The 9628-nt window shown below is 46.5% G+C and overlaps 1 pseudogene; it reads left to right on the top strand.

Annotated features, from left to right (window-relative positions):
• The first annotated feature begins 4562 nt into the window (after positions 1-4562).
• LOC107523320 (uncharacterized protein C11orf98-like) lies at positions 4563-4932 on the top strand (annotated as a pseudogene).
• Positions 4933-9628: the final 4696 nt, after the last annotated feature.

The following is a 9628-nucleotide window of genomic DNA, read 5'->3' as shown; positions in this document are numbered from 1 at the left end:
TAGCCCAGATTTTGAAGACAAGCTAGAAACTATATGCCGCCTACAAGCACGGAGTTCAGGAAAAGTTAAACATATGAACAGGGCCCTTAAAGCTACCTTAGCCAAATACTGCCAAGAGTCTAACATGCCCTGAGTAGATCCAGTATTCCTACTCCTTCTCTGAGTCTGACCCCCCCAAAGTCTCAGGTTATTTGCCATTTGGGATACTGTGCAGTAGAGACCCCATAAGTCATTAATAACTAAAGAGTGATCTCTGGGGGGAGGGGGCTGGGCAGTAAGGCAGCAGGTTAAGTGCACATGGCACAAAGTGCAAGGATCAGTGTAAGAAGTGCCAGGACTGGCGTAAGGATCGTTGTTCAAGTCCCTGGCACTCCACCTGCGGAGGAGTCGCTTCACAGGCAGTGAAGCAGGTCTGTAGGTGTCTATCTTTATCTCCCCATCTCTGTCTTCCCCACCTCTCTCCATTTCTCTCTGTTCTATCCAACAACAACTACAGCCACAACAAGGGCAACCAAATGGGGAAAATAGCTTCCAGGAGCAGTAGATTGACAGTGCTGGCACCAAGCACCAGTGATAACCCTGGAGGCAACCCACACCAGGCTAAGTGAAATAAGTGTGGTCCAATACCTGGTAAAATTAAAGAAAACTTTCAGACAAATAAATCCGGAAGTTCTAGAAAGGGAAAAAAATCCTGTGTCCCCTAAGACATTCATCTGAGCCCAGAGACATGGTCTGAGCAAAAGACCGAGAGAGAATCCTACAGCAGTAAGGCCGGGGGCCAAACAGTTTCTGCTTGTTACTTCCACTTTGTTTTTTTTTTTTAATTTTTTATTTAAGAAAGGATTAATGAACAAAAACATAAGGTAGGAGGGGTACAACTCCACACAATTCCCACCACCCAATCCCCATAACCCACCCCCTCCCATGGTAGCTTTCCCATTCTCTAGCCCTCTGGGAGCATGGACCCAGGGTCGTTGTGGGTTGCAGAAGGTGGAAGGTCTGGCTTCTGTAATTGCTTCCCCGCTGAACATGGGCGTTGACTGGTCGGTCCATACTCCCAATCTGCCTCTCTCTTTCCCTAGTAGGGTGGGTCTCTGGGGAAGCAGAGCTCCAGGACACATTGGTGGGGTCTTCAATCCAGGGAAGCCTGGCCAGCATCCTGGTGGCATCTGGAACCTGGTGATTGAAAAGAGAGTTAACATATGAAGCCAAACAATTTTGGTTGGAGTTACAGGCATCACGGCAGATCTGTCACTAGAGTGACAAAGGCTGACAAACACAGATGGAGCTTACTGACTCCTCCAGACAACAGGCAAGTGGCCTGGAAGTACAGGGAAGGCTCAGGAGCCCCTTAAAGCACCATCCAGCAGCGTGGAAAACAGAAGATCTTCAGCCCTGCTGTAACCACAAGACCGGAAGCTGTTTGCCCTGCTCACAGCCGAAGCTTGAGAAATCATCACCGGAAATCAGTGTGTTATCTTCTCCTCCCTGTGACCCATGTTGTCCCAATTGCTTTGGCCTTTTCTTTCTTTCTTTCTTTCTTTCTTTCTTTCTTTCTTTCTTTCTTTCTTTCTTTCTTTCTTTCTTTTTGCCTCCTGGGTTATTGCTGGGGCTCAGTGCCTGCACCATGAATCCACGGCTCCTGGAGGCCATTTTCCCCCTTTTGTTGCCCTTGTTGTTGTAGCTTTGTCATGGTTATTATTGTTGTTGTTGATGTTGTTCGTTGTTGGCTAGGACAGAGAGAAATGGAGAGAGGAGGGGAAGACAGAGAGGGGGAGAGAAAGACAGACACCTGCAGACCTGCTTCACCGCCTGGGAAGCGACTCCCCTGCAGGTAGGGAGCCAGGTGCTTGAACCGAGATCCTTACGCCGGTCCTTGCACTTGGCGCCACGTGCATTTAACCCACTGAGCTATTGCCCGACCCCCTGTTTTGGCCTTTTCTATTTATTGCACTGCAGATGGTGGCCCCAGCCAGTTAGGGCCACATAGGGAGACTCCTGCTAGTCCTTTAGTGTTCCATGTGCATAAGAAATTTCCTATCTGGTGTGTTTAACTCATTCCTCTCTGTTTCTTAATGACTTAGTCAAAATGTTATCCTAAGCTGGAAGGTTTTTTTTGTTATTAATTAAATTATCTATTTCTATTTTGAACAGAGCACTGTTCAACTCTGGTTTATGGTGATGCTGGGGATTGAATCAAGGGTTTCAGTGCCTCAGACATGAAAGTCTTTTGCATAAGCACTTTGCTTTCTCCTCAACCCCAAAATGTTATACTAAGTACTTAATTGCGTTTATGATACTAGTATTTAAGACAGAAAGTGAGTCACTCCCTACCTCATTAGGGAAAGACAGAAATAAGCTGGGAATATGGATCGACTTGCCAACGCCCATATCCAGTGGAGAAGCAATTACAGAAGCCAGACCTTCCACTTCTGCACCCCATAATGATCCTGGGTCCATACTCCCAGAGGGATAAAGACTAGGAAAGCTTCCCATGGAGGGGATGGATTGCAGAACTCTAATGGTGAGAACTGTGTGGAATTGTACCCCTCTTTTCCAAAGGATTTATAATTAAATCTATAAAAAAATAATAATAAAGAGAGTTGTGGTCTGGGAAGTGGCGCAGTGATAAAGCTTTGGACTCTCAAACAGGAGGTCCCGAGTTCGATCCCTGCCAGCACATGTGCCAGAATGATGTCTGGTTCTTTCTCCTCCTATCTTTCTCAGAAATAAATAAAATCTTAAATAAATTTTTTTAAAAGAAAGAAAATGAGTTACTATAACACCCACCGTTATAATGTTTCTACTGTGTACCCTACAATGTATGTGACTGCATTGTTCTATTTAGTGCCCCAACCCAGAGAGGATAGAGATTTTCCCGTTCCTGATGGCTGGTGAAAGAGCTTAATAGGGCGGTAATGCAGCAGGTTAAGCACAGATGGCGCAAAGATCAAGGACCCGCGTAGGGCTTCCCACCTGCAGGAGAGTCGCTTCACAGGCGGTGAAGCAGGTCTGCAGGTGTCTGTCTTTCTCTCCCCCTCTCTGTCTTCCCCTCCTCTCTCCATTTCTCTCTGCCCTAACAACGACGACATCAATAACAACAACAATAGCTACAACAACAATAAAAAAAAGAGCAACAAAAGGGAAAATAAATATAAATTTTTTTTTTTAAAGTTTAATAAGGTCCAGGATGGGGTCCGTGGAGAGTTAGATCCTGCCATTTCTCAGACCCATAGTTACCACAGTGCTCATTTCCTTTGCCAGCACTGAGGCGACCACATGGTAGAAGCCTGTTATGACCCATGTTTCGCCCTCCTGATGAGTGAACTAGTCCTTTGTAGATGCCATATGGATATGAAAAGGGGGAAGTGAGGAGGAAGAGAGAATGTCAAGGCAAAGACAGAGTCGACTAACCAAACTGGAGGAAGGAGAGAAGCCCCACATAGCAGGAGTCCTCCGGAAAGGTAACCCCCACCCCCTCCACCACCACCAGTGATGTATCTTATACGGACACTTCTAAGTCCTGAGGCTAAACTTTCCCAGACACAGCTATGCAGGAAAAAACAAAAGTAACCCAGTTCCAGCCCCCAGCTCCCCACCTGCAGGGGAGTCGCTTCACAGGCGGTGAAGCGGGTCTGCAGGTGTGTATCTTTCTCTCCCCCTCTCTGTCTTCCCCTCCGCTCTCCACTTCTCTCTGTCCTATCCAACAACAACGACATCAGTAACCACAACAATAATAACTACAACAATAAAACAACAAGGGCAACAAAAGGGAATAAATAAATACTTCTTTAAAAAAAAAAGTGACCATAAAGCAACAACTAAGGCGACCAGACCCTGAGCTATAGGCCCTGAGTCCCACCCCTTACCCTTGCAGCCTCTGCTTCTGTAATGAGGCTTTCTGCTCTCAGCCCGCACTCCCTCTGGAAGCTTGTACTGTCTCTTTGTTCAGGGTGCAGAATTCTTAAGTCAATCCTTGCATTTTGCACCATGTGCATTTAACCCGCTGTGCTACCACCCAACACCCGAGGGCACAGAATTCGTTAAGAGCAAGAGCTCTTTCTGTGGCCCATTAACATTGATAAAGTTCCTCCTTGTTGACTCCATTGGTTGACTCTGATTCCAGGACCTGTAACTCTACCAGGGATTGAAATGTGGACCTTATGGTCCAGAGAGTCTAGTGCTTTCTCCATTGTGCCACCTCTTGGAACTCTTGTCACCTTCAAGCTTCCTTAAAGCTTCTCCACATCTGTGAACAGGTTGTGGGAAGGGAGTCCATGCCTCCCAGTCTCCCCACCCTCCACCCATTCTCCAAAGTTCCTGAGGGCTTGGCCCACCCTCTCCTTGGAGAAGAGGCAGTCCCCCATGCAGTGCCCTCCTTTCAAGTAGAGGTCATTGGACCCAGGTGGTGGCACACCTGGTTGAGCACACATTAGAGTGTGTAAGGAAAACTTTGAGAGTGGTGAAGCCGTGCTGCAGGTGTCTCAGGGCCTGGCAGGTCTTCGAGTCAGAAATATGTAGCTATTAAATGCAGATCTGCAGCCTGAGTCTCTGGTGCAGCCATGGCAGGGCCTGGCAGCTAGATGCACGGACCCCGAAGGGAGCTGAAGAAGCTCTTCAAGTGAGGAGGATGTTGAACCAAGAGCTGCGGCTAAAGCACCAGGTGATCGGGGCTGTGATCCACACAGGCCTGACCACTTGCCACCACCTCACAAAGTGGCGTTCAGTGCACGTGCCAACCTCACACTGCCAGGGAGGAAGCACAGAAAACTCCTCCAGCAGATCTGTCTTTCCCAGAAAGAGAAAGCTTCCATGGAAGTGGAAGCTCCTCTCAAGCCAGCCAGGACTAATGAATCACACAGCCCAAAAGGCAAAAGAAGAAAATAACCCCCCAAGGATGTAGACATGGAAGCCCTTGAAGATGAGAGCTAGATGTCTCATCATCCTTTATATCAAAAGCATCTCTGGAGTCGGGCCGTAGCACAGCAGGTTAAGCACAGGTGGCGCAAAGCTCAGGGACAGGCGTAAGGATCCCGGTTCAAGCCCCCAGCTCCCCACCTGCAGGGGAGTCGCTTCACAGGCGGTGAAGCAGGTCTGCAGGTGTCTATCTCTCTCTCCCCCTCTCTGTCTTCCCCCCTCTCTCCATTTCTTTGTCCTATCCAACAACAACGACAACAATAATAACTACAACAATAAAACAAGGGCGACAAAAAGTGAATAAATAAATATTAAAAAAAAAAGCAGGAGGACCCAGTGACTATTGCAGAGGACAATGGAGAAAGAATTTTTCTTTCTTGCGAAGATCTCTCTTCCTCAATGGTCTACTCACCAAGACAAAAAAGGAGACTGCTTAGCAGTCAACTCCATGTAATGAAACCCTAGAGCTCTCACTGGGATGTGTGTGATTAAATGTAGGCATTAGCGTGTGCCTAGGAAAACACAGGTAGAAAACAAGAGACCAGCTGTTTTAACAGCCCCATCTCCCTAGTAAGTGACAAGACCAGAGATCACTGTAGAGATGGCTGGGGATGTAAGGGTCCTGATACCAGTCCTGCCACTATGTAAGCAACTTGGGCAAATTGCTTCATGTCAAACGTGTCTCTGCTTCCTTTGCTGGATTTTAAAAAAATATTTATTTATTTATTTTCCCTTTTGCTGCCCTTGCTGTTTTTTTATTGTTGTTGTAGTAACTATTGTTGTTGTTGTTGATGTCATCATTGTTAGGACAGAGAGAAATGGAGAGAGGAGGGGAAGACAGAGAGGGGGAGAGAAAGACAGACACCTGCAGACCTGCTGCACCGCCTGTGAAGTGACTCCCCTGCAGGTGGGGAGCTGGGGACTCAAATCAGAATCCTTACTCTGGTCCTTGCGCTTTGCGCCACCTGTGCTTAACCCGCTATGCTACCGCCCGACTCCCCTGGATTTTTTTTTTGCCCCCAGGGTTATTGCTGGGGCTCGGTGCCTTCATTACAAATCCACTGCTCCTGGAGGCCATTTTTTCCCCTTTGTTGCCCTTCTTGTCCATTGATGTTGTAGTTACTATTATTGTTGTCGTTGTTGGATAGGACAGAAAGAAATTGAGAGCGGAGGGGAAGACAGAGAGGGGGTGAGAAAGATACACACGTGCAGACCCGCTTCACCGCCTGTGAAGCGACTCCCCTGCAGGTGGGGAGCTGGGGGCTGGAACTGGGTTACTTTTGTTTTTTCCTGCATAGCTGTGTCTGGGAAAGTTTAGCCTCAGGACTTAGAAGTGTCTGTATAAGATACATCACTGGTGGTGGTGGAAGGGATGGGGGTTACCTTTCCGGAGGACTCCTGCTATGTGGGGCTTCTCTCCTTCCTCCAGTTTGGTTAGTCGACTCTGTCTTTGCCTTGACATTCTCTCTTCCTCCTCACTTCCCCCTTTTCATATCCATATGGCATCTACAAAGGACTAGTTCACTCATCAGGAGGGCGAAACATGGGTCATAACAGGCTTCTACCATGTGGTCGCCTCAGTGCTGGCAAAGGAAATGAGCACTGTGGTAACTATGGGTCTGAGAAATGGCAGGATCTAACTCTCCACGGACCCCATCCTGGACCTTATTAAACTTTAAAAAAAAAAAATTTATATTTATTTTCCCTTTTGTTGCTCTTTTTTTTATTGTTGTTGTAGCTATTGTTGTTGTTATTGATGTCGTCGTTGTTAGGGCAGAGAGAAATGGAGAGAGGAGGGGAAGACAGAGAGGGGGAGAGAAAGACACCTGCAGATCTGCTTCATGGCCTGTGAAGAGACTCTCCTGCAGGTGGGGAGCCAGGGGCTCGAACCGGGATCCTGACGCCGGTCCCTGCGCTTTGCGCCATGTGCGCTTAACCCGCTGCGCTGCAGCCCGGCCCCCGATTATTTTTAATAAAGTAAAAGCTAGAGTTGAGCAGTGTTCTAGTTAAAAATAAAGTGAAGACATATATATATATATACATATACATATATATACATATAGCTACTTACTAACCACTTTATACATTAAAATACTTTTTATCAATGAGAAAAAGCACAATATACCACATTAGGGATGGAACTCGGGCCCTTATGCTCACAGATCAGCCTGCCTGCCTCATCACCTCACAAGCCGTGTGGGAGGAGCGACTCTGGAATTATTATAGTCAAATCTTTAGTCAAAGCTTTAGAGAATCTAGCTATGGTGTCTGAGGCATTGATGTATCAAATAACAATGGCCTGATAACCGGAAGTGAGGGCTGGGGACTTGGAGGCTGGGGAGTGGCTTGAAAAGCCAATGTGAGCTGGGCAATAGGAGGCTGAGGAAATAAACTTCCTTTCCCTCCTGCTTTCTGGGTTTCTGTCTTTTAGAGAACCGCCTCCCGGACGTGCCCTAAAAAATCACCAGCCAGGGCTTGCGGAAATACTAACTCACATGGAGTGTGCACTGCTCAGTCCCGCAGGTGACCCTGCTGTGAGCCCCCCCACACACCCACACACTGGAGCTCTTTCCCTCTATCTAAAAAATTAATAATAATAAAAATTTTAAATAAATAAGAGACCACAAGAAAATCCCCATGCTCTCTTTCTCTCTCTAAAAATAAGAGAAAAATAAACAAAAAGAAAAGAACAGAAGGGGCCGGGCATTGGTGCAACTGGTTGAGTGCACGCACTACAGTGCACAAGGACCTGGGTTTAAGTCCCCAGTCCCCACCTGCAGGGGGAAAGCTTTGCAAATGGTGAAGCAGGTCTGCAGGTGTCTATCTTTCTCTCCCCCTCTCTGTCTCCCTCCACTTTCTTGATTTCTAGCTGTCTCTATCCAATAAATCAATAACAATAATAAAAATGTAAAAAACAAGGAGAAAAGGAAAGGGAGTCTGGCGGGAGCGCAGCGGGTTAAGCTCACCTGGCACAAAGCGCAGGGACTGGCAAAGGATCCGGGTTCGAGCCCCCGGCTCCCCACCTGCAGGGGAGTCGCTTCACAGGTGGTGAAGCAGGTCTGCAGGTGTCTGTCTTTCTCTCCCCCTCTCTGTCTTCCCCTCCTCTCTCGATTCTTCTCTGTTCTATCCAACAACAAACAACATCAACAATAACAATAATAACCACAACAAGGCTACAACAACAAGGGCAACAAAAGGGGGGGGGGGGAATGGCTTCCAGGAGCGGTGGATTCATGGTGCAGGCACTGAGCCCAGCAATAACCCTGGAGGCAAAAAAAAAAAAAAGAGAAAGAAAGAAAGGAAGGAAGGAAGGAAGGAAGAAAGAAAAAGGAAGAAAGAGAGGAAGAAAGAAAAGGAAACGAAAAAGAAAGGAAGCAACCCAGGTGTCCAACATCAGCTGAGTGGCTGGGAAAGTTGTGGTCTGTATACACAATGGAATACTACTCAGCTATTAAAAATGGCGACTTCGTGGTCCGGGAGGTGGCACAGTGGTAAAGCATTGGACTCTCAAACATGAGGTCCCAAGATCAATCCCCGGCAGCACATGTACCAGAGTGATGTCTGGTTTTTCTCTCTCTCTCTTCCTTTCTCATTAATAAATAAAAATAAATTTAACCTCTCCCCCTCTCTGTCTTCCCCTCCTCTCTCCATTTCTCTCTGTCCTGTCCAACAACGATGATATGTTGATGTAATAACTACAACAATAAAACAATAAGGACAACAACAAAAAAAATAAAATAAAAAAAATAAATTTAACAAAAGGTGAATTCACCTTCACTTCATCTTGGACAGAGCTTGAAGGAATCATGTAAAGTGAGGTCAGCCATAGAGAGATGGGAGACTATGGGATGATCTCACTCACAGACAGAAGTTGAAAAACAAGCACAGAAGGGAAAACACAAAGCAGAACTTGGGACTGGGGTTCGTGTGTTGCACCACAGTAAAAGACTCTGTGGTGGGGGAAGTGCTCAGGTCCTGGAACATGATGGCAGAAGAGGACCTAGTGGGAGTTGAATTGTTCTGTGGAAAACTGAGAAATGTTGTGCATGTACAAACTATTGTATTTTACTGTCAACTGCAAATCATTAATCCCCAATAAAGAAAATAAAATAATAAGAATACATGATATATTCTTAAAATAAATACCGACACACAAGTGTTGGTAAGGAAAGCAAAGTTAAAGTGTTATTAAAGAGAAAGCCATTGGGAGTCGGGTGGTAGCGCAGTGGGTTAAGTGCACGTGGCGCAAAGCGCAGGGACGGGTGTAAGGATTCTGGTTCAAACCCCCAGCTCCCCACCTGCAGGGGAGTCGCTTCACAAGTGGTGAAGCAGGTCTGCAGGTGTCTATCTTTCTCTCCCCCTCTCTGTCTTCCCCGCCTCTCTCCATTTCTCTCTGTCCTATACAACAAGACAGACAACAATAATTACAAAAAAAAAGAGAGAGAGAAAACCATTGACCAATAGGAAAAGAGGAGACATACTCCTCAAATTTACCACCACCCCCTTCCTTCCTGATCTTTCTCAGTTACATAATTATCCTCTTCCTGTCTAAGACCTCAAGTTCACATATAGGGCCTGGGAGACAGTGAAGCCAAGTCTTTTAATGGTTAACTATTGTTTTCTTCCAGTAGATATGCAAACTACAGTAAACACCCATAGATACTCCCTCCCACCACTAATGCAAACACGTGGAAATTAACATTTCTTTCTT

The sequence above is a fragment of the Erinaceus europaeus genome, chromosome 2 (assembly GCF_950295315.1).
Source record: "Erinaceus europaeus chromosome 2, mEriEur2.1, whole genome shotgun sequence".
NCBI classification, from domain to species: Eukaryota; Metazoa; Chordata; class Mammalia; order Eulipotyphla; family Erinaceidae; genus Erinaceus; species Erinaceus europaeus.
The sequence above is the reverse complement of the archived record's forward strand: the minus strand, read 5'-3'. Positions and strand labels throughout refer to the sequence as shown.